Here is a 16,146-nt window from a genome sequence, read left to right on the forward strand (position 1 = left end):
CAGCCCCTTGCCTGGAGCAGCGCCTGCTTGGCTGGGCCCCTCTGGGGCATAGTCCTGCCAGCCTCGTCCTTGCTCTCCAGGACCACTGCCCTGCCCCTTGCCGGCCCCTTGGCTGGCTTCCTGCCTCCAGACCTTCTGCGGAGGCGCTGCCCCCAGCACAGCCGGCCGCACCCGCTCCCCAGCTCGGGGCCACTCAGGGCTTCTCAGCTGCGGCACCACTGATGTTTGGGGCAGACAGTCCCTGTCACAGGGCTGTCCTGAGCATTCTTGGACGGTCGGCAGCGTCCCAAGCCTCAACCCGAGAGATGCCTGTGGCAGCCCCAGTTATGACAACTGAAAATGTCTCCGGATGTTGCCATACTTCCCCTGGGGGCCAGAACTGCCCTGGCTGAGCCGCGCTGTGCTGAAGTGACGCCTTTGTGGTCTGGCCCCGTCTCCTGGCCAAATTCACCCCAAAGGGAGCTGCCCTCAGGTTCTCACAGGACCTAGGCTCCCTCAGGCCCATCTGCCTCTGCACGTGCTGCTCCCTCTGCCTGGAACGCCCTTCCACCTGCCCCTTCCCAGCCCATTTCCCAGCCTCTGCTTGGCTCCCACGCCCTCCAGAGACTTCCCTGATCCCAGGCTGGGTCAGGGGTCCTCCTCAGTCCTCCCACAGAGCCCCATGTGTCCCCATCACAATGCTGAGTGTACTGATGCTAGCATTTATGGTCCCCAGTGGACAGGGGAGAAGTCACTGTGGGTTTGCTGAAAGAATCGGTGAATGAGTGATGGGGGCCGAGTGGTGAAGTTTGCACGCTCAGCTTTGGCAGCCCAGGGTTCACTGGTTCAGATCCCAGGCACAGACTTACACACTGCTCATCAAGCCACGCTGTGGAGGCGTCCCACATAGAGGAACTAGAATGACTCCCAGCTAGGATATACAACTATGCACTGGGGCTTTGGGGAGGAAAAAAAAAGAGGAAGATAGGCAACAGATGTTAGCTCAGGGCCAATCTTCCTCACCAAAAAACAAGTATATTTTAAAAAATGAATGAGTGGGGGCCACCCGTCACTTCCTCGTCGACTTTTCTCTTGTGGATAAGAGCACGCAGATGCAAACTGGAGACGCCCGGCGGTCAGCCCCGCCGTGTTCCGCCCTCCCACCCGTCCCCTCTCACTGATTGCTTTGAAGCAAATCCCAGACATCACGTTGTTTTATCTGTAAATATTTCAACAGTTATCTCTGAAGGACAAAGACACTTCTTTTACCAAAGTACTATACCACCATTATGACACCTAAAGAAGGAGTCAGGACAATTCGCTAAAATCACCGGACAGCCCGCCGGAGGCAGTGAACCGGGGCGGCCCACGCCCGGCGCTGCAGTCACATGACGTTGGCATGTCCCTCGCAGCCCACGGGCTCCGTGGCCGTCTCTCTGTGATCTCTCGCAATCTGTTTTTGGGGATACCGGCCGAGGCCGTGGGGCGCCTCCCGCAGCCGGGCTCTTCCCACCGGCCCGCCCGCCTGTGCCGTCTCCGCACGGGCCGTCCTGCGGCTCCTGGAATCTGCGGTCGGGTCGAGAGCTCGTGCGGAGCCAGGGCCGGCGGGTTTCGGCGAGAGCCGTTCAGAGGCGTCGCCGGTGCTTCTCTGGGTCTCCTGTGCGCCGTGAGCGGGGCCGGCCCTGCTCCTGGGCCCGGCCTCGGCGCCTGGGCCGCTGGCGGGTCGCGTCGGACCCGTGCCTGCCCGGAGGCCGTTGTTGGGCCTCGGCTGGGCCGGGAGCGTGGTTCGCAAAGGCTGCGCTTCCTTCCGGGGCCGGTGGTCCTGCTGCGCCCGAGGGCTCCCCCTGGCGGCGGGCCGTGTCTGCACCCGAGGGCTCCCCCTGGCGGCGGGCCGTGTCTGCACCCGAGGGCTCCCCCTGGCGGCGGGCCGTGTCTGCGCCCGAGGGCTCCCCCTGGCGGCGGGGCCGTGTCTGCGCCCGAGGGCTCCCTCTGGTGGCGGGCCGTGTCTGCGGGTCCCCTGCTGTCCGGCCCCCTGCACGCTCTCCAGGGCGGCCGCACGCTCCTTGTCTGAAGGCCCCCAGAGCAGGTGCCGTGGCGGGAGACCACACAACCGTGAGGGCCACGTGCATGCTGTGAGACCACAGCCAGGGCAGCACTCTGCTGGGCTGGCCTCACGGGGAGGATGCCTCAGAGGGATGGCCCTCCCAAGGACAGGCGGTCCGTAGGCACTGGGGCCAGCACTGGAGATGCACTTACACACTTTTCCAAGGAGGTCAGCCTAGGGCTGGGACTTGACGTCCAGGACGCTCGTCAGGGTCATGGGAAGAGGAAGGCCACTGTGGGAGTGGGCACAGCCTAAGCACAGCACAGAGATGGGCGGGAACCAGCAAGTCGGGGCTCATGAAACCAGCTGCTGGGGATTGTGCTCAGCACTTTTCCTGGCTTATCTTATCACAGTGACTCTAGGAGGATAGAAGTATTATCACTTTTTATTTTATTAAAAAATTTTTTTTTCAGGAAGATTAGCCCTGAGGTAACATCTGCCGCCAATCCTCCTCTCTTTTTTTTTTTTTGCTGAGGAAGACTGGCCCTGAGCTAACATCCATGCCCATCTTCCTGTACTTCATATGTGGGACGCCTACCACAGCATGGTTTGCCAAGCGGTGTGTAGGTCCACAGCCGGGATCTGAACCTGGGCCACCAAAGCAGAATGTGCAAACTTAACGGCTGCACCACTGGGCTGGCCCATATTATCACTTTTTAACAGATGAGGAAGCAGAAGCTTAGAGTGATCAAGTGATTTGCTCCAGTCACATAGCTCATAAGTGGTAGAGGCATAATTCAAACCCAGTTCTGGGTGATTCTAAAGGTGATGCTCATAAGATAGAAATTGTAACTGGCAGTTAGTAAGAGAAGGCTGACTATAGTTCTTTAAACAAATTAGAGATTTATTTTTGCATAATAGATAGAAGTAGGGTCTAGGGCTGGCTTGGCAGCTCCACAAAATCATCAGAGGCCCAGATTCCACCATCCTCAGTTTATGGCTTCCATCCTTAAAGCTGCCTCACAGTCCAAGATGGCTGCTGGAGCTCCAGCCATCTCATCTATTTTATAGGCAAGAAGAAGAAAGGAGAAGGAGCAAAATGACCTCATTCCTAATTTAGCTGGCTTTTTAAAGCGGGTCTTTATTAGTCCTACTGAAAGACTTCCAGCTTCCAGATTATTCGCCACCAGAACTACAAAGGAGGCTGGGAAATGCAGTCTTTTATTTGGGCGCATTGCTGTGCAAAAAAAAGGCCCGAGCAGGCTGGTCTGCTGGCACAGTGATTAAGTTCACACATTCCGATTCAGCAGCCCAGGGTTTCCTCACTCGGATCCCGGGTGTGGACCTATGCACCGCTTGTCAAGCCACATCTACATATATAGTATGGCATCCCACATATAAAGTAGAGGAAGATGGGCACGGATGTTAGCTCAGGGCCAGTCTTCTTCAGCAAAAAAGAGGAGGATTAGTGGCAGATATTAGCTCAAGGTTAATCTTCTGCAAAAAAACAAAAAAGGCCCGAGCTCTGTGAGTGAGGAAGAGGAGGATTACGTTACAGGGCCTCCCTCCCTGCTCTGTTCCCTGGAGGAGCCCTGTCCCATGCCTTCCAGATGGCTCCAGACCAGTGTGTTCCCACGTGCACGTAGTGTAGACCCACTGACGGGAGTAACTCGAGGCTTCGAAAGTCATTCAGCCACTCTCCCCTAGAACGCTTTGCTGGGAGATGGGCTCAGAGGGCCATGTCAGGGGGTGTGTGCTGCAAAATGAGGTGTCACGGTCCCCCTGCCCGTCGTGGCTTTGTCTGTGCTCTCCTCAGGGGACTCGCTGCGCTGCCTGGTGCGTGTGGAGCCTGTTCTCCTGGCCGCTGTGCAGGTGGCCCGTGCTCCTTGGCCTCAGGCTGACTGGTGGGTAGTTAGAGGGTGGGTGCTGGGGTTGGAGAGACCTGGCTTCGAGCCACAGCTCCACCTTTGACAGGCGGCACGACATTGGGGAAATGCACAGCTGTCTGCGAGTTTCTGTTGCCTCATCCACAGAGTGGGCATCGTAACACTCGCACACGTGCATGCAGGGCCTATTTTGCGCCAGGCCCTGTCTACACATCTGAGAGCAGCAGGCTTTCGCAGCAAGCCTCTGGCGGAGTGTCGTTGTCCCGCCCTACAGACGGGGCTTGACATGCCATAGGGAACGGCCCAGCCGGGCGGGCCCTGACCATACCCCCACGCTCCGGACACCGCTCGGGCACTGCCCTGTGAGCCTCAGCATCACTCTCTAGGATGCAGGTGACAACGTGCTTCCTTCCTGGGGCTGATTTGAGGATGCACTAAGACACTGACGCCTGCGGTGTGCCTCCAGGACCTGTGTGCAGCGGGCCCTGGCACATGTTGGCTGTTAGTCCCCTTCCCAGTGCCCTGGATGCCTCCCTGCTAAACGTTGTCTTCCTGGGGGCACGTCCTCCTGCCTCGAGCTACTCTTAGTTCCATTTCCATGGCATTCCGGGCTCTAGATGTGAGCTCAGTCGTTATTTGCAGCTGGCGTGGGAAGGCCAGGGCTGGGGAGACGTGACAGCTTCTCCAACAGGAGTGCCTGGGAATGCTGCGTTTATTGCAGAAACCACTGACCCAGCCCCTTTGCTGGTGGAGCCACTCAGGGACTTCCCTTCCATCTCCTGGGGACAGGCCAGCTTTGCCCGAGCAGCTGGGATGGTCTCTGCTGAGGAGGCCGTAGGGATGATGTGTGGTGGCTCCACTCCAGCCTCCCTGAGAAGCTGACCAGGACAGTGCAGCAGGTGGATGTGGGAGGGGAGGCGAGGCGCCCGAGCTCTCCGGCCACTTCATCCCCACGGAGCCGCAGGTCTGGGGGAGACTGGGCACGCTGGGCCCCTCGTCCCTGGGAGAAGGGGGCTTTCTGGCTGCAGTCCCAGAAACAGGCCTGGAAATTGAGACAGACATTGTTGGCCTATTTCCTAATACCTAGTCCCTTTGTGCCAACAAAACATTGATTAGTCTCAGCTAATCGTGACCATTTTGTTACCAAATTTCCCAGCCTCACATGCTGGTCGCGTGACTCAGTTCTGGCAAATCAATCCTAAAGTGAAAGTTGGCTGGGGGTACTTCCAGGAAAGCTTTTGCTCTCCTGATGGACAGAGTCGGGTGCAACGGTGTGGTCCTCGATCTTTCCCTCACTCTCAGCTTGTCCTTAACCCAGGTGTGATGACTAGAGCTGTAGCAGCCATCTTGTGACTATGAGTCCAAAGCTAGAGGATGAAGGGTCAATTACACGAGGGGTGGTGGAATCAGGGTCTCTCATATTAGCGACTGCTTGCCTTTAGTTGTGTTATATGAAAAAAAGAAACTCTCATCTATTTGTTCAAGCCTCTGTTGGTTGGATTTTGTTTTTTTTTCAGACAAATGTATTCCTAACTGATAGAGACTCGAAGGCAGAGGGTGGGTGGGGCCATCAGGGACATTGGCTGCTCAGGGCTACCAACAGACAGTCCCTCAGGACCGCTGTGCGCTGGCCGTCTGCTGGCCTTGGTGACATCAGCCCAGACCCTCCCCTCAAGGGAGCCACAGTCCACCAAAAAAGATGACACAAATTGTGTAACTGGTCCAAACTGTTGCGTGACTCTCAGGGTGCAAGAAATCCCTTTACTTTTAAAAATTGGATTAAACCTGACTTGAGGGCCTGCGTGGCAAGGCTGGCAGCACCTGGGACAGAGCGAAACGGGGAAAGGGCGGACCTGCTCAGGATGGTCTGGGATCCTGGAATCAGCCCTGAAAAACTGGACAGGGCTTTTGTCTTCCCCGTGAAGCTCCTGCTGCCCCGGGCTGGTTCAGTTAAGTAAGATGAGCTGCTCTAACCAGTAAACCCTGAAGTCCCGGAGCGCAGTGAAAACAGTGAAGATTTATTGCTTGTTCATGTCGTCCTCCCATGTGTTTGGTGGGGGTCAGGGTGCGGTTGGGGTCTGTTTTGCGCAATCGTTCAAGGACCTGGGCCCCTTCCATCTTGCGCCTCTGCCTTCCTCTGGGTCTTCAGAGTCCACTCACTTAGCGGGCAGAAGGGGAAAGAGTAAAGAGGGTGCATGGGCGGGTCTTACGGGCCAGGGCTGGAAATGGCGACCCCACTTCCTCTCACGTCCCACTGGCTGGAACTCAGTCTCACGGCTACCACTAATTGCAAGGAGGGCTGGGAAAGGGAGTCTGGTGGTGTGCCCAGGAAGAAGAGAGCACGGACACTGCGGGCCCAGCTGGCCCTTGGAGGCCGTGGGCGCAGGCTCCCTCCCTGTTCTCCCCAAGCCCTTGTCTGCTCCTCCTTGCAGTCCAGCCGGCCAGTGTCCTCAGCAGCCTGGATCTGCCCAACACGGAAACCTTGGCAGGGGCCATCTCCAAGAAGCCCACCCGGCCCAAGGGCCCCTCTTTCCTTGAAACACACACATCTGTATTTCATCCTGGAGTTAGAACAGGGCTTCTCAACCTTGGCACTATGCTATTTCCGGCTGGATAATTCTTGGTTGTGGGGCTGTCCTGCACACTGTAGGCTGTCGAGCAGCATCCTTGGCCTCTGCCCAGCAGATGTCCATAGCACCTCCCGGCTGTGGCAACCAAAGGTGTCTCCGGACGCTGTCGATGTCCCTGGGGGGTTGTATGTGGCAGAGCCACCCCCTGTGGGGAACACGGGATTGGCAGACGCCAAAACATTTGGTAGAAAAGGCGCCTTCACCTTGGTGGAGGTTTGAGGCGCAGGGAGGGAGGGAGGCACTCCTTGTGTCCTGGTGTGTCTATCGCAGCAGAAAATAAAACCAAGATGGCAAAGCACTTCCCAGGAAATCACAGTCAGAAGAATACCTGGATGAGGCCAACACCATAACGAGCTCTCTGCAGAGCTGGGGGGCGGCGCGCAGAGGCGGGACTAGCAGGTCGAAGCAGGGGAGGCTTCCGCCAGGTGGGGAAGGCTCTGAGGAGTTTGTCAAAGGGGCGAGAGGGGAGGCGTCTTTAGTGGGTTTGCAACGTTCCAGAGACACAAGACAGCACAGCGCATTCTGGGAGCTGGAGGTGACTTGATGTGGCTGCAGCGGGGGTGGGCACTGGGGAGCCGCCTCCTCCAGGAGGCCCCCTGCAAGCCGCGTTTGGTCCCCTCTTCTCTGTGCCCATTGTCCTTCTACAGGCCCGTTGTACTGCTGGTCACCTGTGATGGCTCCCCTCCCTCAAAGCCCTGTCTTTTGTTCCACTGTATCCTGGTCCCTCACTCACAGGAGGAGCTCAGAAAACTGAATGATTACATGGATCCATAAGTGAAGGAACTGATTCAAGGAGGGTCTCCTGTTCCAGCCTGAGAGGTTCCGCGTTTGGTCTGGACAGTAGGGAGCCACTGCAGGGCTCTTGGCAGGGGCGTCAGCTGCTGTTGAGTGGAGGATGCTTTGGGAAGGGTGGAGGCTGGGGGACCAGCTGTCCGCCGGTCCAGGCCAGGTGAGAGCTGACGAGGCCGAGCAGAGCCATTTCAGAGGAACAATTGCAGGAGCTGATGACTGATGAGCTGTGTCTGGAGGAAGCAGAGGAGTCAGAGGGGTGCCGGGGTGGGGTGGCCTCAGGTCATGGACCAGGGAGTGGAGGAGGCTGGGGACGAGGTGCCTGGAACACCCTGAGGGGAGGAGTCCAGCAGGTGGAAGGAGCCTGGAGTGTGAAGGAGTCTGAGCAAGAAATGGAAAATTGGGAGTCATTCACATATAGTGACTGGAAGGAAAGCCGTGGAATTCGATTTTTAAGAGGCTGGCTGCAGCTCTTTCTGCATACATGCAAGGTGGCAGTACTGAGGTTTGGAGAAAGAGCAGCTCCTGTCTGGAAAAATACTTTAAAAGCCCTTGATTACCCGAAAGCCTTTGGGCCTGCCTGGAAGCAACCTCACAGGGGAGAGGTGATCTGTTCTCCTCAGAGCCGGGGTGGGAATGCCAGAGGGCAGGGTGCCGCGCGACAGGAGTCTCCTTGCCACAGGGCTGACCCCCTCGAGAAGCTGGGATGTCCAACATTCCTTTTTTTTTTTTTTGAGGAAGATTAGCCCTGAGCTAACATCTATCACCAATCCTCCTCTTTTTGCTGAGGAAGACTGGCCCTGAGCTAATGTCCATGCCCATTTTCCTCTACTTTATATGTGGGACGCCTATCACAGCATGGCTTGCCAAGCGGTGCCAAGTCCGCACCCGGGATCCGAACCAGCGAACCCCGGGCCGCCGAAGCGGAACGTGCGAACTTAACCGCTGCGCCAATGGGCCGGCCCCTAACATTCCATTTTAAATGACTCCTGATGTTTAATTACCCTTTATCTTAGAACTCGATAATAAAAAGGTAAATAACCCAGTTAAAAACGGGCAAAGGATCTGAACAGACTTTTCTGCAAAGGACATGTAAAGATGGCCAATCACACATGAAAAGATGCTCAGCATCATTAGCTTCAGGGAAATGCAAATCATAACCACAAGACACCACCTCATGCCTATGAGGATGGTCATCACCAAAAAGACAGAAAACAACAAGCGTTGTTGAGGATGTGGGAAAATTGAAACCCTCGTGCGCTGCTGGTGGGAATGTGAAATGGAGTAGCTACTGTGGAAAACAGTCTGGAAGTTCCTCAAAAGGCTAAATATAGAGTTACCACGTGACTCAGCAATTTCGCTGCTAGAGAACACCCAGGAGAAATGCAAATGTGCATCCGTTAAAAAAACAACCTGTACACGAACCGTCCATTGCAGCCTTACTCACAATGGCCAAAAGGTGGAAATAACCCCAATGCCCAACAAAGGATGAATGGATGAACAAAATGTGGTCTGACCATACAGTGGAATACTATTCAGTCATAAAAAGGAATGAAGCACTGACACACACTACAACGTGGATGAACCTCAAAAATGCTAAGTTTGGGGCCGGCCCGGTGGTGCAGCGGTTAAGTTCCCACATTCCACTTTGGTGGCCTGGGGTTCACTGGTTCGGATCCTGGGTGTGGACCTATGCACCGCTTGGCAAGCCATGCTGTGGCAGGTTTCCCACATATGGAGTGGGGAAAGATGGGCACGGATGTTGGCTCAGGGCCAGTCTTCCTCGGAAAGGAGAGGAGGATTGGCGGCAGATGTTAGCTCAGGGCTAATCTTCCTCAGAAAAAAAAAAAAAAAAGCAGCAAACAACAACAAAAAAGTTACCTTGAGGGAAAGAAGTCAGACACAAAAGGTCACACATTGTATGATTCTGCTTGTATGAAACTTCCAGAAGAGGCAAATCCATAGACACAGGAAGTAGATTAGTGGTGCCAGGGGCTGGGAGGAGTGGAGAGTGACAGCTACTGGGCACAGCGCTTCTGTTTGGGGCGACGGACACGTTCTGGAATAAGGTCGTGATGATAGTCACACAATTTACAGAGGTTCTGAAAACCACTGACCCGTACACTTTAAAATGGTTAAAATGTGTGAGTGGTGATGGATTGTAATTAGTCTGTGGGTGGTGAACGTGATGGAATCTACACAGAAATCGAAATATACACCTGGAATTTACATAATGTTATAAACCAATGTTACCTCAACAAAAAATATATATTTATAAATAAAATAAAATTCATTAAAAACATTAAAAAATAAATAAAATGGTTAAATGATGAATTTTATTTCAATAGAAAAAAAATTTCTTTAAGTATATGGGAAGTCTCTGTACTTTCTGCGCAATTCTTCCGTAAACCTAAAAGTACTCTAAAAAATAGTCTAATTAACTAACAAAAGAAAATGAAAGAGAAAGCGGCCATGTGGAGTGTTCAGGCTGTGGCCCTAGGCCCCGAGCTGCCCCTGCAGGCCTCCGGGCACTGGCACCCCCTCCTGCACTCACAGGGGGCCCCACTGGCTGGCGCCGCCCCAGCCCCTCAGGGCTCACGCTGTCCTCTGTCTGAGTGAGCTCCCCACGGGGTCAGCAGAGGCCCCAGAGCCAGGGAAGAATCTTGTGGCCTTTGACCCTGCTCGTAACCAGCCCAGGAAGAAATGAGGGCTCGGGGAGGTCAGGCACTTGCCAGTGACAGCCATCTGTAGGGTGGTGGCAGAGCCGGGATGGGCCCGCAGGTGGTCTGGCCCCGGCGTGGGCAGGAGAGGGGCGTTGGGGTGTGCACTGAGTCTGGAGGTGCACGCGGCCAGTACCCCAGACACACAGTCTCGCACTGACATGTGCTCACACGTGGCCACACCCGCCCTGTGCACAGGCGGCACTCGCAGCCCCACGGGCACTGAAACGCAGGCAAACACTCTCTGACACACATACCTTCACACAAAAACACAGGCGCACCCATTTACACACATAGGAAATCAAACACACACTCCCAGAAATGCTGAGGCACACGCCAATCCCCAAAACACACACACACACACTAAAACAGACACGTGCTGAAACACACCCTGAAGCAGACACACACACAGCTAATGAGACACAGGCCCAAGCACTCACACCCGCCCTGGGCTGGGGCGGGCTGGGTTCCACCTGCGGGTAAAAGTACTGGCAGCGGGGGGCCTGGGCTGCAGGGGCCGAAGGGAGGGGTGGGGCTGGCTCCAAGTTTCCTGCGGCCTGTGGGTCAGGTGACCAGGCCAGGCCTTGCCACCAGGCACTTGGTCATGTGGTGCCCAGGCAGCCGGCTCCAGAGGCTCACTGGGTTGGTGGCAGGGGTGACTATGGGACTACGACAGGTGACCCTGGGGCCGCCCTCCCTAACCGAGGGCTACCTCTCCTCGAGTCCAATGGCATCAGACTGCGGGAGTCCTTGAGACTGGGGGTGAGGGCTCTGTACTGGATCCTGAGTGTCACAGCTCGCAGTAACAGAGGTGACAGTAACATAGTATCTAGGTTACACAGTAACAGTAGTAGCAGCGGCGATAGTTGTCATGAATAACACTTATTTACAAAATACTTCTTGCCCACCAGACACTGTGCTGAGAGCACTGCTACCGTCCATCCTCACAACGAGCCTATAAGGGCGATACTATCATTGTGCCGTTATACAGATGGGGAAACAAAGATCTTCAGGGGCAAAACAACCTGCTCGAGCTGGTCCTGGAGCCCAGGTTGTATCAGTCGGCATTGCTGCAGTAACGCTGCGTAACAAACCAGCCCACGCTTGGGGCCGACAGCGGCAGACTTCATGCTCATGCCTTGGCTCTGAGGGTGAGCGCGGGTTGGCAGCTCTTGACTGGGCTCAGCTGGCAGCTCCACTTCAGTCTGCAGGTCAGCCAGGCTGGAATGAGGTCAGGCCTCCTCCACAGGTGTTTGCTCTGGGGCCCAGGCTCAAACGGCATCAGTCACCCAGGATATGCACCTCTCCTGGTAGGCCCCTGGAGCTCCAGAAGCCAAAGGAAACCACAAGAGCACATTTAAGGCCTCTGCTATGTCCCGCCCATTCTCATTCTGCCAGCAAAGCAAGTCAAAGGCTCAGGCCCCAAGTCGATGTGAGGGCAAGTGTGCTCCGCCCACACAAGAGAGGAAGAGCCGGGGAAAATATTTGCCGAGCAGTAACGCAATCTCTCACTCAGGTTGATCTCCGACACCTGGGCCATGGCCAGCATGTGGCATTGCCTCCATTAGGGCACAGCGGTAAACAGGCGAGGACAGAAGAGTCAGGCCCAGCAGGGCTGAGGTCCTGGCCCAACACCTCCTGTTGTTGCTCACCATCCTGGGCCTCACTCTAACTAACAAGGACACATCGACCAGGTAGGAGGGGTGGCTGGCAAGGGCCCGGGATGATGCTTGTCCTGCATTCAGCCTGGATACCATGGAACCTGCCTGTGCCTGAGCTGGACTATAAAACCCTGGAAGTCTTACGAATCAATAGGAACAACATGCCAGTGGGTGACCACAGATCAGGCAATTCAGAGGAAAGAGAATGGCTGAACCCCACAAGCCTCTTCGGAGGAGAGACCTGTGCTCCAAGGATCAGAGCTCATGCTCCGGGACAGGCAGCCTGACATCGGGCGCTGAGGACGCAGCCACACCCGGGCGACGTCCTGGCTGGGGACGCACAGCCTGCTGTGAATCACGAGGGGCTTCAGACAGAACCCACCTGAGGGGCAGTCTGCAGAACCCCTGGCCTGGACTCCCCAAATGCCAGCGTCATGACAGAGAAAGACAGACCAAGCAATGTTCCAGATCAAAACTGGCTAAAGGCCACGCGTGATCCTGCCCTGGAGACTGGATCTGAGGAGAAAACATGCCAGGAGGGATGGTGTCAGACAATCTGGCAAAGTTCGAATGGCCTGTTTGTTAGATGCTCTTGTGACGTGACAAAGTCCTGACACTGGTCCTTGCACTGGGTTTCTGGAAGAATGTCTTTGTTCTAGGACGACAGCCACTCAAGTCTCTGGGGTGAAGAGTCTGCAACTTTCTCTCAAACAGTTCATAAAAAAATAACTACATGTAAACAGATAAAGCAGCGCTGGGAACTGATAACAGAAATCCAGGGGGAGGCGATAAAGGTGTTTACTGTATAGTTCTTGCAAGTTTTGGTGGGTTAGAAAATTTTCAAGGTAAAATATTTTTTAATCACTTAAAAGTCACCACAGCTCGATTCATTTAATGAACATGTTCAAGAGGTGGCTGTGACTATGGCTCACGGGTCCTTCTGACAAAAGGCCCTGAGATGCATTGGGAAGGAGTGCAAATAAGTCACTATTCTAGTGAAAGAGAAAAGCAGGTGGGAAAATGGCCAATGTCACAAATAATGGAGAAAAAAGCCCAATTCAAGAAGGTGTAATTATTCAGCTGTTAGACTGATGTAGCTACGCCTGGAATAGTGAGACTCTGGCTGGCGAGTGCGCAGGCAAGTGGAGCTCCGTGTGAACCGTAGACAGCAGTCCGCTGCCGTCTCCTCGGAGCTCCCAGGGTCAGTCCTAAGGGGGAAATCCCAAACAAGCCTCCGCAAGCCGAGCCCTGTGCCGAGAGAGGGTCTCCGCTGTGACCCCCCAGGCCTTAGTTCTAACCGGCGGCTTGCAGCTCTTGCATTGAGCTTCCTACCCTCTCCTGTGCATGCTCATACTGAGCAGTTCTCACTCCATTGCAATGACCGGCTTGTGCTCTCGTCACCTTTGAGCTGTGGGGACAAGGACTGCTTGTTATTTATTGCACAGCGCCCTGGGAGGCCTGCACACTCAGCATCCCCCGCCCACACTGCCCCTCTCCTGGAGCCATGCGATTAAATGGGAAATGCCCTCCTCCCTTCTGAGTCTGCAGCCCTCTCCTGGCCACCGTTGCTGGACTAGGGTTGGGACCTGACCCGCCCCAGCTGGGTATAGGACCCACATCTTCAGCTACCCTCTTTGGTCCATGGATGGACACCTGACCCAGGCAGGACCCACTGGACCTTGTCTCTGGGGTTTAAAAAAGATGTATAATTTCCAAACATTGGAAGATGCTTAAGTTATCTTGTTTTCTAGCTTAATCCCACCGTGTTTAGGAAAATAAACAATGCGGTCTCAATCCTTGAAACCTGTTGAGATTTGCTTTATGCCTCAGCACATGGTTGATTTTGGCAAATGTTCCACGTGACCTTGAAAACAATGCGTCTTCTGCAGTTGGGAGGGGACTTCTGCGGAGATCAACGAGCTGGAGTTGGTTGCTCATGTTCACATCTATAGCCCTACAGGGTTTTTCTTCCCTTTTCTCTCAGTCACCAAGATAAATATTTTCACCCCCACAGGACATTTTTCCTGTTCCGAACATTTAACATTCACTGAGATTTCCCTGCACACGCATGAATGTCTCCCAGTGCCGCATTCCTGCCTGCATTCCTGGCCTTCAGGCTGGGCTCACTTCCTCCCGCCTGAAGAGAACCCCCGCCACCGCCCCCCACCCCCCCCCGCCCCGCCCCATAGAGAACCCCGCCACCGCCCTCCCCCCCCCCCGCCCCATATTTCTTTTTAGGCTCATCACCTACTGGTGATGAATTCCCTTAGCCTTTGTTTGTCTGCAAATATCTTTACTTTGTCCCCATTTTTGTGGGATAATTTCACAGCACTAAAATTCAGTTTGGGCCTTCATTCACTTATCTGTTTTTTCAGTACATATTCCATGAGTGCCTGATAGGTGCTGGCTGTGTGCCAGGTGCAGGAGATGTGGCGGTGGCCAAAGCAGGAAATGTCATTGCTCTCCAAGAAGAGAAAGGAAAGGTGTGCCTGGCATAGGGAAGAGGAGATGCAAAGGCCCTGTGGCTGGAAGCAACCGAGAAGAGGCCAGTGTAGCTGGAGTACAGAGAGCAAGAAGAACTGGAAAGGCAGCAGCACCTGGGCCATAGAGGACCTTGGGGCCATGGTGAGGAATAATGCTTTGCCTTCGTCCTTATAGGAGCAGTCAGGCTTCCAGAGAAGACAAAGCTTTAACCGGACCTTGAAGTGTGGGTGTGAAAGCAGAGAAGGGCCACAAACAGGATGGGTTTTGAGCAGCGAGTATGTGAGTAAGTGCTGTATTCTGCACTGGGTCCTGTGGGCTCTTTATGTCATTGCCTCCATCGAGGGAGGCAGGAGCGAGCAATGGGAAAAGGCCAGGCTTGGGGCAGGTTTCAAGTCATCTCTAACTCAGCGGCATGAGTATGGGCCGGCCCCTCCCACATGAGTCAGTTTCCTCACCTGGAAAGCCAGAACACTGCCTGCCTTGCAGGACTGTTAGGAGGCTTCAAGAAGACAGTGGCGAGCACTAGGCCTGCAGTGCTGCAAGGGCTCAACTATCTTAGCTATTGTTTTTATGGTTAGGATTTTCTCTTCCACTGAGAGTCAGAGAGGGTAAGTCACTTACCCCAGGCCACACAGCCAGGAAGTGGTGGGCAGGACTGGGTTTGACTTCCTATTCACAGATCCCACTGCCATCCTCATTCCGTAGACCGGGTCACTGAGGCCTAGGCAAGAGCCTTGCCCAAGCTCTCTCACTTTGGGAGTGGCAAAGCTATGCTCGTTGTTGATGGGGTGCCAGGCACGACCCAGGTGCCAGGGAGAGAGCTGTGTGTAAACAGGTAGGAACCCTTGCCCTTGCGCAGCTCACGTTCTCCTGGGGAGATTGACACAACACAAAACAAATAGGTGCACTAAATAAATCTGTTCAATGGCAATGAGGGCCGTGGAGAGAAATAAAGTCAGGAAGGGGCTGCAGCATGTGAGCAAGGCTGGCGTGTTCAATACAGTGGAGAGATACTTGACCTGCAGGAGGGGAGAGAAGGAACTGTGAGGCCATTTGGGGGAACAGCATTCCAGGCAGAGGGCACAGCACATGCAAAGGCCCTAAGGGTGTGCCTGGGGTGTTCCGGGAACAGCAGAGAGGCCAGTAGGAGGGCAGGGCTTGTTTCCACTGCGGACGCTGAGGGGAGGGAGGCCCCACCAGCACCAATGTCTTGCTGGTGTCTCCCAGGCCGGCCGAGGCTGTGGACGGCTGGATGCGGTGAGTCCACTCCTGAGCCCACTCCCCAGTGGCAGGAGGTCACTAGGGCAGGGTGTCCTTCCTCAGCTGGGGACGGAAGGGAGGGTTTGCTCATCACCAGCAGTGCTGCCTGCCCTAGCTCCCACCCCGCTCTCTGGCTCCTGGACCTTCCATCTGGGCAACCAGACCTGAATCTAGGAGGGGGCGCTGGGCATCACGGCCATGGTCCCTAATTACCCTTCTGGTTTTAAAGACCTCCCGAGGATGTGGTTTCCCGCGACCCGCAGTCGCCCTGCCCTAGCCTGGCCCTGCTCCCGCCCCAGGAAAGGAGGGCTGGAGAGCAGCTCTGCCAGCCCAGCCTGGCTCCTTCTCACCCCATGTCCTCCTGGGAACTCGGCAGCCCCTGAGCTGCCACCCAGCTCTCCGGGGCCCCAGTGCTGAGCTGGTCCTAGACTCCAGCCTGTCCATGAGAGTCCTGAGGGTGATCCTGAGAGCGGAGTCTCAGTTACGTAGGAAGGAGGGAGACAAACACTGACGGCAAAGCCACTATGTGCAGGGCACTTTCATGCATATTATTGCCTCTAATCTTCACAACAGCCTCACTCAAGAGATATCATTATACCTACTAGATGAACAGAAAATAAATTCAGAGTAGGGAAAAGGTGTAGGTTTTACCCAAAGCCACTCAATACGCAAATGTGAATTTTAGTAATAAAA

At 54.9% G+C, this 16,146-nt stretch overlaps 1 protein-coding gene across 1 annotated transcript in view; it reads left to right on the plus strand.

Moving 5' to 3' along the window:
* Positions 1-15,343: 15,343 nt before the first annotated feature.
* The window catches only part of PEMT (phosphatidylethanolamine N-methyltransferase), a 90,164-nt gene continuing 89,361 nt past the window's right edge, over positions 15,344-16,146 (plus strand). Inside the window, exon 1 of the mRNA XM_070561207.1 lies at positions 15,344-15,450. The gene's annotated coding sequence lies outside the window, so the exon portion shown is untranslated. The remainder of the gene's footprint in view (positions 15,451-16,146) is intronic.

The sequence above is a fragment of the Equus przewalskii genome, chromosome 10 (assembly GCF_037783145.1).
Source record: "Equus przewalskii isolate Varuska chromosome 10, EquPr2, whole genome shotgun sequence".
NCBI lineage: Eukaryota > Metazoa > Chordata > Mammalia > Perissodactyla > Equidae > Equus > Equus przewalskii.